Source organism: Podarcis pityusensis (assembly GCF_964106645.2).
Source record: "Podarcis pityusensis genome assembly, chromosome: 1".
Classification (NCBI taxonomy): Eukaryota; Metazoa; Chordata; class Lepidosauria; order Squamata; family Lacertidae; genus Podarcis; species Podarcis pityusensis.
The window spans coordinates 117,549,708-117,561,733 of NC_138028.1; the positions used below are offsets into that span (position 1 = coordinate 117,549,708).

At 44.3% G+C, this 12,026-nt stretch overlaps 1 protein-coding gene across 3 annotated transcripts in view; it reads left to right on the plus strand.

Moving 5' to 3' along the window:
- Positions 1 to 12,026, plus strand: part of CHN1 (chimerin 1) — a 102,427-nt gene that overhangs the window by 40,639 nt on the left and 49,762 nt on the right. Inside the window, exon 1 of one of the 3 annotated variants that reach the window (XM_080971539.1) lies at positions 2,464 to 2,480. The exons of the other annotated variants lie outside the window; for them this stretch is intronic. The gene's annotated coding sequence lies outside the window, so the exon portion shown is untranslated. Of the gene's footprint in view, positions 1 to 2,463; positions 2,481 to 12,026 lie in introns of those variants that run through there. 3 annotated transcript variants of the gene reach the window in all.

Here is a 12,026-nt window from a genome sequence, read left to right on the forward strand (position 1 = left end):
ATAAGCTCAAGGTTGTATTTCAGGAAGCAGCATTTACTGGCATGGGTGGACAACTGTGGTAGGATTCTGTTGCAGTCTATTGTGTTGATGGCATTTGCTCTGTGGCTCATTGGTCTCAATCCAGTGTTTAATAGACTGGATTATTGGCTTCGAAGTGAATGCCCATGGAACTGAGGAGAGTGGATTTTTGTCAAAAGAGAATAGAACTTGGGAGATGCGTTGAAATTAATGCAAACTGTTTATTAATATTAGTTTAAGAGCTCTGTTCTTAGTTCTCTGCGCCCAGAAGCAGCAAAGTTTATCAAAGAGGCGCAGGGTGGGGACTCTGGCCAGAACAGATTATTGCATTTTTATCCAGATCGCAGGTGAGGGGATATAAGGGTAATAGAATACATTGCAATGCAATGTGAATTAGAAATTCCTTACAGCTGAAAGGAACAGGAAATCCCTAATTAATTCCAGAAGGTGTTAAAAGCTACCTTTAAAGTCAGCTAAACAGTAGGGCCTGCTTAACGGCAAGACCTATAACAGATGATGACAATAATAAGACATCGTCCCCCGTGTCAGTTTGGTAGTGAGAGCCTTGTTTAATTAGGACAAAGATAATAAGGAAAGCGAGGAGGAATTGTACCGGCGGTAGGCGTTGGAAGTGTAGGAACACACTCTGTTCCTTTGAGATGATAGCTGCTGCTGCTGCTGCTGCTGTTGCTACATGATGTTTAGATGGTTACCATAGTTTCCTTTCCTGCAAACCCTATTGTTGCATTATCAGAAATACCGGGGGGGGGGGGGGGTTGGAAATAAGGCGGCTGCAACATGAAATGGCAAAACTAATTTGACTCGGAACTTAACTTGAAGATTACGGAGCAATTTTAAAGACATTTGGATAGACTGGGTGCAATGAAGGTCAAATTTGTCTGGAGAGAGATTAGGAGAGAGATTTCCTTGGGGTTCATTTCCATTCCAGGAGCTTCCTGTCAGCTGAGATCCCCGTGTGACATGGGGTAGTTGCAAACGGTGGAGTCACTGGTGAAATAGGAGCTGTCAGCTGAACAATAGGAGTCCTAACTAGAAACAATATGGACTATGTGCCATAGGAGCCAACTCCTAGGGTCCAAGGACCCTTTGGCTATCCCAATAAAACATTTGAGGGGCTTCGCCCACACCCCAAAGTTAATGGGGACTGCCATTCAAATGGTATGCATTGGGCTTACATCCCCCCCCCCCCCAGTATTTTATTCAAGTTGGTAAGAGCTATGGCAAGCATGGTGCAAGAAATGCTACTAAGACTTAAGGCTGAAATCTGAGCCCAGGAGGTGAACACCCTGAAAGACAAGGAACTATAGACTAGCTAAGTAGCAAGCGAAGGAAAAGAGGACTAGAAAAGAAAAAAGAGGCATAGGGTTGAGGGAAGGAGGATAAGGATGTGGAGGAAATGCTAGGTCCAAGAACAGGAATTGCTGCACACCAGGCATAGGCAAACTCGGCCCTCCAGATGTTTTGGGACTACAATTCCCATCATCCCTGTTAGCTAGGGATGATGGGAGTTGTAGTCCCAAAACATCTGGAGGGCCGAGTTTGCCTATGCCTGCTGCACGCTATGGTGGTAGTGGAGGAGAAATGGTGATGATGTGTGGGTCCTGTGGATTGGATACCAAAGGAAGAAGAGATCATAAGCTGCTAGGGATCTCTCTCTCTCTCTCTCTCTCTATATATATATATATATTCTAATGCAGCTACCACATAGCCTAGCTGATACAGCTTTTGGATTTGTACGTAAGGTGATTACTGATAATCCTTTTAGGCCTTAGCGCTGCAATAGTATCCATGGAAAATTCCTGGCTTACGTGAGCTATGAAAACAGAAGAGTCAGGCTTGCTCTCATTATCAGGTTCAAACTCATTCTACAGCAAACAGCCTATTAGAATGGGATGGTGTGGAATTCAGTGTTTGGAGCACGTGCAACATATGCATACCTATGTAAACTGCCTTGTTGGATCAGACTAAGAAGGTCTGTCTAATCCTGCCCCGAGGAGCTTACAATCTTTAATTTGACACAGGGAGGGAAACAGAGGAAGTCCAGGGTGTATCCTGAGTCCTGCTGCGAGACATAAGCCAGGGTCTGTGAGTTTAGACTTTGGCATTCCCGGACCTTTCCCATCTGTAACCTCTTCCTCTCTTTTTGCAATAGGGTAATTAAGGTGATTCTATTAGAATTCCCAAGTGAATGTCAAGCAGGGAGGGAGGGGGGAAGAGATGGAGTGGAATTCTGGTGGAGACAGAAGGTTGGAGGAGGCTTAGAAAGGGAGAGTGAATGTTGGGGTGGGGGGAGGTTGTTGAGAGTTGGTTGAGAGTGGTGGGTTCTAGAAGGGGGGGCACTTGGTGGGGGACATGAAGCTGGACTGGGCAGCTCTTCAGGATCAGTAGTCCAGTAGTAGGATCAAGGTGCCCATCAGTGACCACGAGAAGGAACTCTGAAGGTAGGAGCAGCTCCGAGACCCAGAGGAGATGAGTGGCACAGAAATATTATTATTATTATTATTATTATTATTATTATTATTATTATTGTCACCCGTCACTGGTGCATGTGGCTTGGCTCCCTGGCTTGACTTGTCCACAGATGTTGAAAGCTTGGCAGGTCCTCAGCTGTGGTCCCCAGATTATATTTTCTGTTGTGAATATCTGGTTGCTTACAAAGTTGAACCGTATGGCCTTTCCATGCCTCTATTCTCTTTACTCTAAGGCTGCGTTCACATCACACCTTGAAATCACGGGGTCATTCCATTAAAATGGCAACATACACACTCATCGATCCTAAACACGTTCTAGATCTTTTAAAAGAGAATTCCCCAAAGTTTCAGGATCTTGCCCCTGTGTGGAATGGGTTTTAACAGGAAGGAGAGTATACATTAATTGAAATTTATCCCTCCAGATACCCACAAATGTGAGCTGAACAGAGTTTTAAAATCCCCTTCTTAGCAGCAAAACCAAAAGCTTAGGAGTTAGGCTGCGAAACCTTGTTTGGAGCAAGTCCGCTTCAGAAAGACCACTTCAGAAAGAATCCGGCAGCAAGCTGAGAAGTTTAAAAATAAGCCTTATTTTATTATTATCATGCATTCATTCACAGCAACAGTAGCAGTAAAAACTATGCAGGCAAAATACTGTTTTGGATTTGCAGGGGACACCCCTAAACCTGGAGATTAACAAATGGTAGGATTTTGAGGATTTGAAGTATTGAAGGGAAGATTGGAGGTCAGTGGGAAAGTGCAGGCTTCAGTTTCTTTCCAAGCCAGGGCCTCACCTGGGATAGAGACAGGAACATGCCAAAAGGGGTCGATGGCCAATCAGAGAGCCAGGGAGAGATGCCTTGGACTCCAGGGCTGCGCTGCTGTGGAGGAAAAGCCCCTCTTGACAGGACCCTGCTGTCAGATGCGATTCCCTCCATGCAGATGGAAAGTCGCAATAGGAGAATAAAGCATATTTCTTGGAGCTACGACCGTTTCTGCCGTGACTCTGTTCTCCCAAGAATCATGGACCCTGGGTGAGTGCCTGGACCCCCCTGGCGTTGGTTATGTAAATGTCAGTTTTGTTACACCCAACTTTTGTGTTGTTTTTTAAAATGATATTTATTAAAGGTTTAGAAATTACAAAATAGACAACAAAAAATTTAACAGGACATACATTACAATACATAAAAAGAAAAACATAGTAAAACAATACAACAATACAACAAAAAGAAACAATAACACTAAAGCACACATCCAATATTCCATATCTTTACCTTTCATTTGCTTGTTTCATCGACCTCCTCGCACCTCCCTTTTTTGTATTCTAGTTCAATTAATTGTTTCAGCAAATTCTTTCCATCTTTCTCAATTTTTGTTCTATAATTTATCTTAACGGTCTAACCTTAAATTTTTCATTTTGGCCCATTATCAATCAGCTTTTACTTAATTCTTTATTACATTTCCGCTAAAACCATATAACTTCATTCCAGCATCCTTCTAACATTCATTAATTTTGCAATGTTTTTGTAAATATACTTTAAATTTTTTCCAATCTTCTTCCACCGACTCTTCTCCCTGGTCTCGGATTCTGCCAGTCATTTCCGCCAGTTCCATGTAGTCCATCAGCTTCATCTGCCATTCTTCCCTGGTGGGTAGATCTTGTGTCTTCCAGTACTTTGCGATAAGTATTCTTGCTGCTGTTGTGGCGTACATAAAAAAAATCCTATCTTTCCTTGGCACCAATTGGCCAACCATGCCCAGGAGAAAGGCCTCTGGTTTCTTCAGGAAGGTATATTTAAATACCTTTTTCATTTCATTATAGATCATCTCCCAGAATGCCTTAATCTTTGGGCATGTCCACCAAAGGTGAAAGAATGTGCCTTCAGTTTCATTACATTTTCAACATTTATTATCGGGCAGATGATAGATTTTTGCAAGCTTGACTGGTGTTATGTACCACCTATAGATCATTTTCATTAAATTCTCTTTTAAGGCATTACATGCCGTAAACTTCATACCAGTGGTCCATAACTGTTCCCAGTCAGCCATCATAATATTATGTCCAACATCTTGTGCCCATTTAATCATAGCAGATTTCACCGTTTCATCTTGAGTATTCCATTTCAACAGCAAGTTATTACATTCTTGACAAATTCTTAACTTTAGGGTCTAACAATTCTGTTTCCAATTTTGATTTTTCTACCTGGAAGCCTAATTTTTTGTCCAAATTATATGCCTCCATTATTTGATAATAATGGAGCCAATCTCGTACTCTGATTTTTAATTTTTCAAAGCTCTGCAATTTTAATCTGTCACCCTCTTTGTTACACCCAACTTTTGTAACAAAACTGACATTTACATAACCAATGCCAGGCACATGCGGAAGAGGCATGTCTGCGTCCAACACGGGTCCAAGGAAGAGAGAGGGGAACACGAAGTGCAATATGTTCCTTTCTCTCCAGGAGAGCAGGGGAAAGGACCTCACACAGAGCCCTCTCTGCCAATTGCATTTGTAAGGTCCAAGCCCCTGCCTTTCAGCACTGCAGCTTTGCAGACTTAGCCCCTTTTCATGCTGCAGGAGCCCCAAATGGATGGAGTGTACACAGCTTTGGTTTTAAGGGAAAGGCCTCTAGCAGGCTTAAGCTTGCACAGGGCAGAAGCGTAGCAAGATTTATTTTGTGTTATTTCTTTGCACCATCGTTGTGTGTGACCCTTGAGAAAGAGGTTCCTGCCCTTGAGGGGGCTTACAATCTTTAATTTGACACAGGGAGGGAACAGAGGAAGGCTGAGGTCCAGGGTGGATCCTGAGTCCTGCTGCGAGACATAAGCCAGGGTCTCTGAGTTTAGACTTTGGGATTCCCGGACATTTCCTATCTGTATCTTCTTCCTCTGCTTTTATTTTCCTTTCTGTCTGTAGCTCCTAAGACAGGTAGGCCGCAGAGACTCCTGTGGCTCCGTGAAATTGTCAGAAAAATGCCCTGGGGGTGCCTGCAAGCCCACGAATATCTGAGCGTCTTCCAGTATGCACAGCACTGGAAAAGGCATTTCCCTTCTTCTCCAGAGCATTCAGCGACATATACCAGCTGGTATATGCACATTTAATCTTCTGGCAAAACACAGCAAAAGAGCTGGACATTGCAGATCTAATTTATTTATTTACACACTATGTGCAGACAAAGGCACAATGGCGTCCGTTCTCTCCAGCTCCGAGAGAACAAACAGAACAAGTAAAAGTGAAAGTACATTACAGCGGAAGAAATAAGACTGTCTTCCGTTTCTCACGCTCTTCTCAGACAGGTATGTGATTTACAACAATCTCATCTGCAGCATCTGAGGTATGAAATACTAACAGAAATGAAAGAAGGGGAGGACGCCACGTGTAAAAATGGTATTTTGGAAGTTGTGGTATGTTAATTCCATGGGGAATCCATTCCCCTCATGTGCCAAGAGGTCAGGGCTGGGATGGGGGGAGCGGGCCCGTCTCGCTCCAGCCCCTCGTCCCCCTCCTTTCGAGCCAGGGGTCTGGCCGTCGTGTGCCCAGGCAGGAGCAGCGAGCATCAGCAGCCAGTGGTAACATGGGCATGGGCAGCAGGGCAGGGGTGCTTGTTCTGCTAGTCTAGCCTTCTGTTTCCAACAGTCGCCAGTGAGATGCCTCTGCAAGTTCCCAAGCAGGGCATCAAAGACATGCTGATTTTGTGTGTAGGGAGACAACAACTTCCTTTGTCTCTTTCCCCCCCATTGAGATGCAGGGTGCTCTTTCCCAGAAAAGGCACAGGCAGGTTGTAGGCACCAGGAATGTTTTGTGTGTTTTTTTAAGTAATGCTCTGTGAATTAAACAAGAAACTAAAAGGTAAAGGGACCCCTGACCATTAGGTCCAGTCATGGCCGACTCTGGGGCTGCGGTGCTCATCTCGCTTTATTGGCCAAAGGAGCCGGCGTACAGCTTCCAGGTCCTGTGGCCAGCATGACTAAGCCACTTCTGACAAGCCAGAGCAGCGCACGGAAATGCCTTTTACCTTCCCGCTGGAGAGGTACCTATTTATCTACTTGCACTTTGATGTGCTTTCAAACTGCTAGGTTGGCAGGAGCAGGGACCAAGCAACGGGAGCTCACCCCATCACGGGGATTCGAACCGCCAACCTTCTGATCAGCAAATCCTAGGCTCTGTGGTTTAACCCACAGCGCCACTCGCGTCCCTAAACAAGAAACTAGAAAGCAATAAATTGAACAATGCATTCTGAAGTGATAAGAGGAATGCAAAAAAGAAAAAGTTGATAGTATAGGAATGAACAGTGAAGAGACTCAAAAAGAAATTTGAGAGTTTTAGGATGAAACTGTTAAAAAAATAAAGTAAAAGATTGATTAGATTAAAGGGATTAACTAAGAGTTCAGGTGACTGGACCAAATTCTTTAAAAGCTAGAACTGCTTGGTTCCTTCCTTGGAGAGAAGAGGGGAAAAAGAGAGGGTGGTTCGCATTGTCCAGAACCATGTGCATCTTTACTTCCGGTGGGCCAGTGGGCCATATCACAAGATATTTTAAAACAAGAAGTTTTAGGTGCAATTCAGCAGGAAAGAGCTTGCAAGATTATCATTTTAGCAGGTTCTTGTACTTCCCGCCAGTGTGTCTCATAAGGGCACATCTCTGGCATAATCTACAGTAGGCCTGAAAAGCAAGATGAGCGCCGCACCCCATGGTCACCTTTGACTGGATTTAACCGTCCAGGGGTCCTTTTTTTATAGCAGGGAAACTGTCAAACTGGCCACAGATGAATGAAGGCTGGAACAGCCTAGATGGGAAACTGTGGCCCTGCAAATCTTGTTAGACTAAGAACTCCCATCACCCACTGCCTGATGTTGATGGGAGTTGAGTCCAACAACATCTGGAGGACCACAGTTTCCCATCTAGGCTGTTCCAGCATTCATTCATAGATAGACAGACAGACAGACAGACAGATAGATTCTTTATTGTCATTGTCCCATACAGAACAATGAAATTGAAAAACTACATAAAACATTCAAAAACCCCTAAAAACTCTGAAACTCCATTTTAAAATACACTATACTATACTATAAAAACCCCTAAAAACTCTGAAACCCCATTATAAAATGCACTATACTATAAAATGCACTATACTATAAAATACACTATACTATAAAATACACTATACTATAGAGACCCCTTATGCTGTGTTTAGAACCAGAATTGCATTTGCATAGAAACTGGTTCTCAGACGGCTAGTCCTGGCCTTTATAACCCTATACCTTCTTCCAGAAGGCAGCAGCTGAAAGAGATCATTTCCGGGGTTCGTACTATCCTGTGCTATCTCTGCCGCTTTCTTATGGCACCTGGCAGCATAGATTTGATCTAAGGTAGGAAGAGTGCACCCAATTATTCTCTCTGCAGTCTTTACAACCCTGGATAGCATTGTTTTTTCCCTGGCTGTGCAGCTCCCAAACCACACATACAGACCTTAAGTTAATACGCTCTCCACAGTGCAATGGTAAAATGCCATCAACAGGTCCTTTGAGAGATTGTTTTTCCAGAGGATTCTCAGAAAATATAACCTCTGCTGTGCTCTTTGGCCAGTTTAGACTAGAGTACCTAAAAACACACAGGATCACATAGGGTGGAGCAGACCTGGAACGAAAACAAAAGATGATAGTTGCCAATGCCCCTAGTATTGGGAATCCTGTGCTAGGCCATAAGTCTTCAGAAGCTCCTGTTCAATGCTCTGTGATGTGATCCCGAAAAGCTTAGTTTTGCCCCTCTTTGTTTCCAATGTTCCTTAATAATTTCCTAGCATTGGGGGCCACTTGGGATACTCGAGAAACAAGGCTATATGCCCTAAAGGTAGTTCTGGTGGCTGGCTGCTTCAAAGGGTTTTGTTTTGGGGGGTTTTAAGTGCACACCTACAAATGTAAGGTGCAAAAACGATGAACATTTTCCTGAACAGTGCTCTACTTGTTAGGCTGCATCTGCCTGTGAATGTGCACAAAGTCCAGGGTTGCTGCTGCGTAATTTGTGAAATGGCCTTGAGGAAGGGATTGTTCCTTCATCCTGTATTGCCAGTGCAGTTTTTACTCTAGGCAGCTAGGAGCTAGTTCTCTAGCTTGCATTTATCCTAATAACCTAGAGTTAATTAATTACCTGGACCATTCTTTCCTCCCCCAGACTGTTATCTCTCTTTCTTCCCGTATGGTTCTTGCTATGTTCCCGTTCTCCTTGCCGCCGCCACTGCCTCCTCCAACAATCTGTCCTCTATTATCAGTTCTGTATTCCCTTGGCCAGAAATCCCAGATTACCCTTAGCTGTTCTGTTAGCAACAGACTTCCACCTGCTCTTGTATCTTCGGCAATTGTTGGCAAGATACTCAGAGGCAGGGTGTAATGCATTTTAATAGTGAGGAAATAATTCCTGCTGAGATTCTTGTCCCGTGCAGAACGGGGAGCATTGCGAAGGGAAACTCTGTCAATGCACATTGTTAAATCTTGATAAGCGTTTACAGGAATGAGCTCACTGGAGTTAATGTGTAGCAATGCATTCTGTACTGCCATCTGATAACAGGGAACTGGCTATTTTATTCTTCTTTTTCATGCTTTCCACACTCACATAAGGGTGATTATGCTGTTCTTGCCTGTAAACCACAACTGAACTTGTATCTATCTATGTAGCACTAAGGCGAAAATTTGAACATTCTACACTGGAACATTCTCCTCGCCTCCTCCCCCCATGTCCCCCATCAAATCTCCCAGTTCCCCCAATCCCCTGAAACAGATATCGTGATGACACAGGGTATGTCCAGGGGGAAGAGAGGGGGGAAGTCCCATTGCAGTAGCAGAAGTTGTTCTGTTCACAAAATTATTTATTTGAATGCCCCCTATTTTCTCAATGTTGTGGTTTTCCATTGTTTCCCAGTGAAATTTGGGGTTTTTACAACCTTGCTGTAGATGTAAAAGGTAAAGGTAAAGGGACCCCTGACCATTAGGTCCAGTCGTGGCCGACTCTGGGGTTGCGGCGCTCATCTCGCTTTAATGGCCGAGGGAGCCGGCGTACAGCTTCCGGGTCATGTGGCCAGCATGACTAAGCCGCTTCTGGCGAACCAGAGCAGCGCACGGAAACGCCGTTTACCTTCCCGCCGGAGTGGTACCTATTTATCTACTTGCACTTTGGCGTGCTTTCGAACTGCTAGGTTGGCAGGAGCAGGGTCCGAACAACAGGAGCTCACCCCGTCGCGGGGATTCGAACCGCCAACCCTCTGATCGGCAAGTCCTAGGCTCTGTGGTTTAACCCACAGCGCCACCCGCGTCCCTCGCTGTAGATGTAAATATGCTCAATTCAGCCAAAGTACAGTCATACCTCGTGTTGCGTTAGGTTCATGTTGTGTCTTTTCAGCTTGCGAACACGACAAACCCGGAATTATACTTCCGGGTTTCGCCCCATGTGCAGAAGCGTTCTGCGCGCTTCGCACATGCACAGAAGTGCTCCACATTTGCGCAGAAGCGCCACTCTAGTTGCAGTCTTTTCAGGGTGTGAGCGGCACCCTGGAACGGATCGTGTCCGCAACTAGAGGTACCGCTGTACCAAGAATTGCATAGCTAAGAAGCAGAGCACAAGCTGTTGCTGCCGCAAGCGTGTTGGCAAAAGCAGTTCCCTGCAGCACATACTACATCAGGGAGCCAAGCTGAATAGGGAAGACTCTGGCAACAGAGGCCCAGCATTTCACCCTTTGTGCCGTCGGGGCAGCTCTCAGGTTTGTTGTTTACTCTGCTGTAGTGCCACTCAGAAAATGGGCAGAGATGAGATGCTTTCACCTCATCAGCCCGACCAGACCAGCTGAGCTGGGAAGGTAACAGGGGAGGGTTTGACCTTACATAACTGGCTTCAGGCTTGGTTCCAGGATCTGAGCAACTCCCTGCTAGAGTTTGCTATACGGACTCCTCCCGTTGGACTGCCACCCTTTCGAGCCTGGCCATCTGCCAGCCCTGACTGCACACCTGCCTCTGTCCCCTCTGGAATTTATGCAACACTCTGGAAATTTGGCCTCACCTGGCAGATGCACTTGGTCTCTTGCCCTTGCAGCAGACCACTTGGGACACCTGACCCCACACGGCCCTAATAATAGCACAGCCAGTGTGGCGCGGTGGTTAGAGTGCTGGACTAGGACCTGGGAGGCCGGGGTTCAAATCCCCCCTTGGCCATGAAGCTCATTGTGTGACCTGGGGCTAGTCACTGCCTCTCAGCCTAACCTACCTTCCAGGGTGGTTGTGCTGATTAAAGGAGGAGGGGGAGAGCCATGTTCCTTCTCGGGGGAGGAAAGGTGGGGTATAAATGCAATAAATAAAAGATGAACTAAATAACTGGTATAGCAGGGAAGTCGTTTTTACAGTAGCAGCTTAATTACATTCTTCTGCCCTAACTCTGCACACCTAATAAGGATTTTGAATGTGTGGATGACATCAGTGGAGAGAGAAATAAAAAAATTCCCTTTGGCAAGTTTTCCAATATGGTGTTCATATTTCTGTGAATAAATTTGAAACTTAATACTAGCATAAATGAGAACTAGGCCTGGTTTTTTGTTTGTTTTTTACCTAAATAACTGGACTTTGATTTTTGTGCCAGATATTTCCCTCACTCCATGGAAAGGCACTTTGATACTTCATTCGTGCTTTGAATGATTGCATAACTGAATAGAATACCAGTGGCTTGGAAGGGAATCAAAAAACAGAAATGCCAAAGAAAAAGAAAAGGTGTGTGCCGTTCTCTTTGGGAGAATAGTAGCTGTTGTTTTGCTGATTTATTGCCTTTTGCATGAGTCTCCCAGGCAAATTTGCAAACATCCTATTAAAAGCAGTTCCAGAAAACTACTGGATATGTTTACAAATAACTCAGAATGAACACCTAAGTCAGAGACCTTTTCGTTCAGCGGAAAAACTTGTTCAAACAAAAACATCTTCAGTTGTTCCCAGAAAGCACAGAGAGTGGACATCCACAAAATAGGAGCAACCACACTGAAAGTTGAAGAAACAAAACTGGATTTCCTGTTTACATCATACTTAACACTTTAAAGGCATACGTGCATGCGGATGATTATCATTATTTGCATGCTCACTAAGTGGAATCTCCCTTGTTGACAGTGTTTTGCTCAGTATTGTTTAAAAGAAAAATATAGAACGGACAAGCAATATTAATTGGTACATTATTTTCCTTCAAAAGTTTATGGGTATCACACTCTGAAATAATTTTATGAGCAAATACCACCAAGCAGTAATTAAAACCTCCTACTTCATATTTTGTTTATGTAACCCTGGTCAAGAGAATTAATGGGGTAAATAAATTTGGTGAAGCTACCTATTTTTATTAGCAGCATAACACTTGTTTAACACTTCTTGTTAGCTCTAAGCTAACAACAACATTTCACTGACTGTTTTCCAGTTAAGATTTTGATTGGAAAACTGATCATATAATCCCATTTCATTTTCATTTAACTTTCTATTTTCTCGCTCTCTCCCTCTCTCTC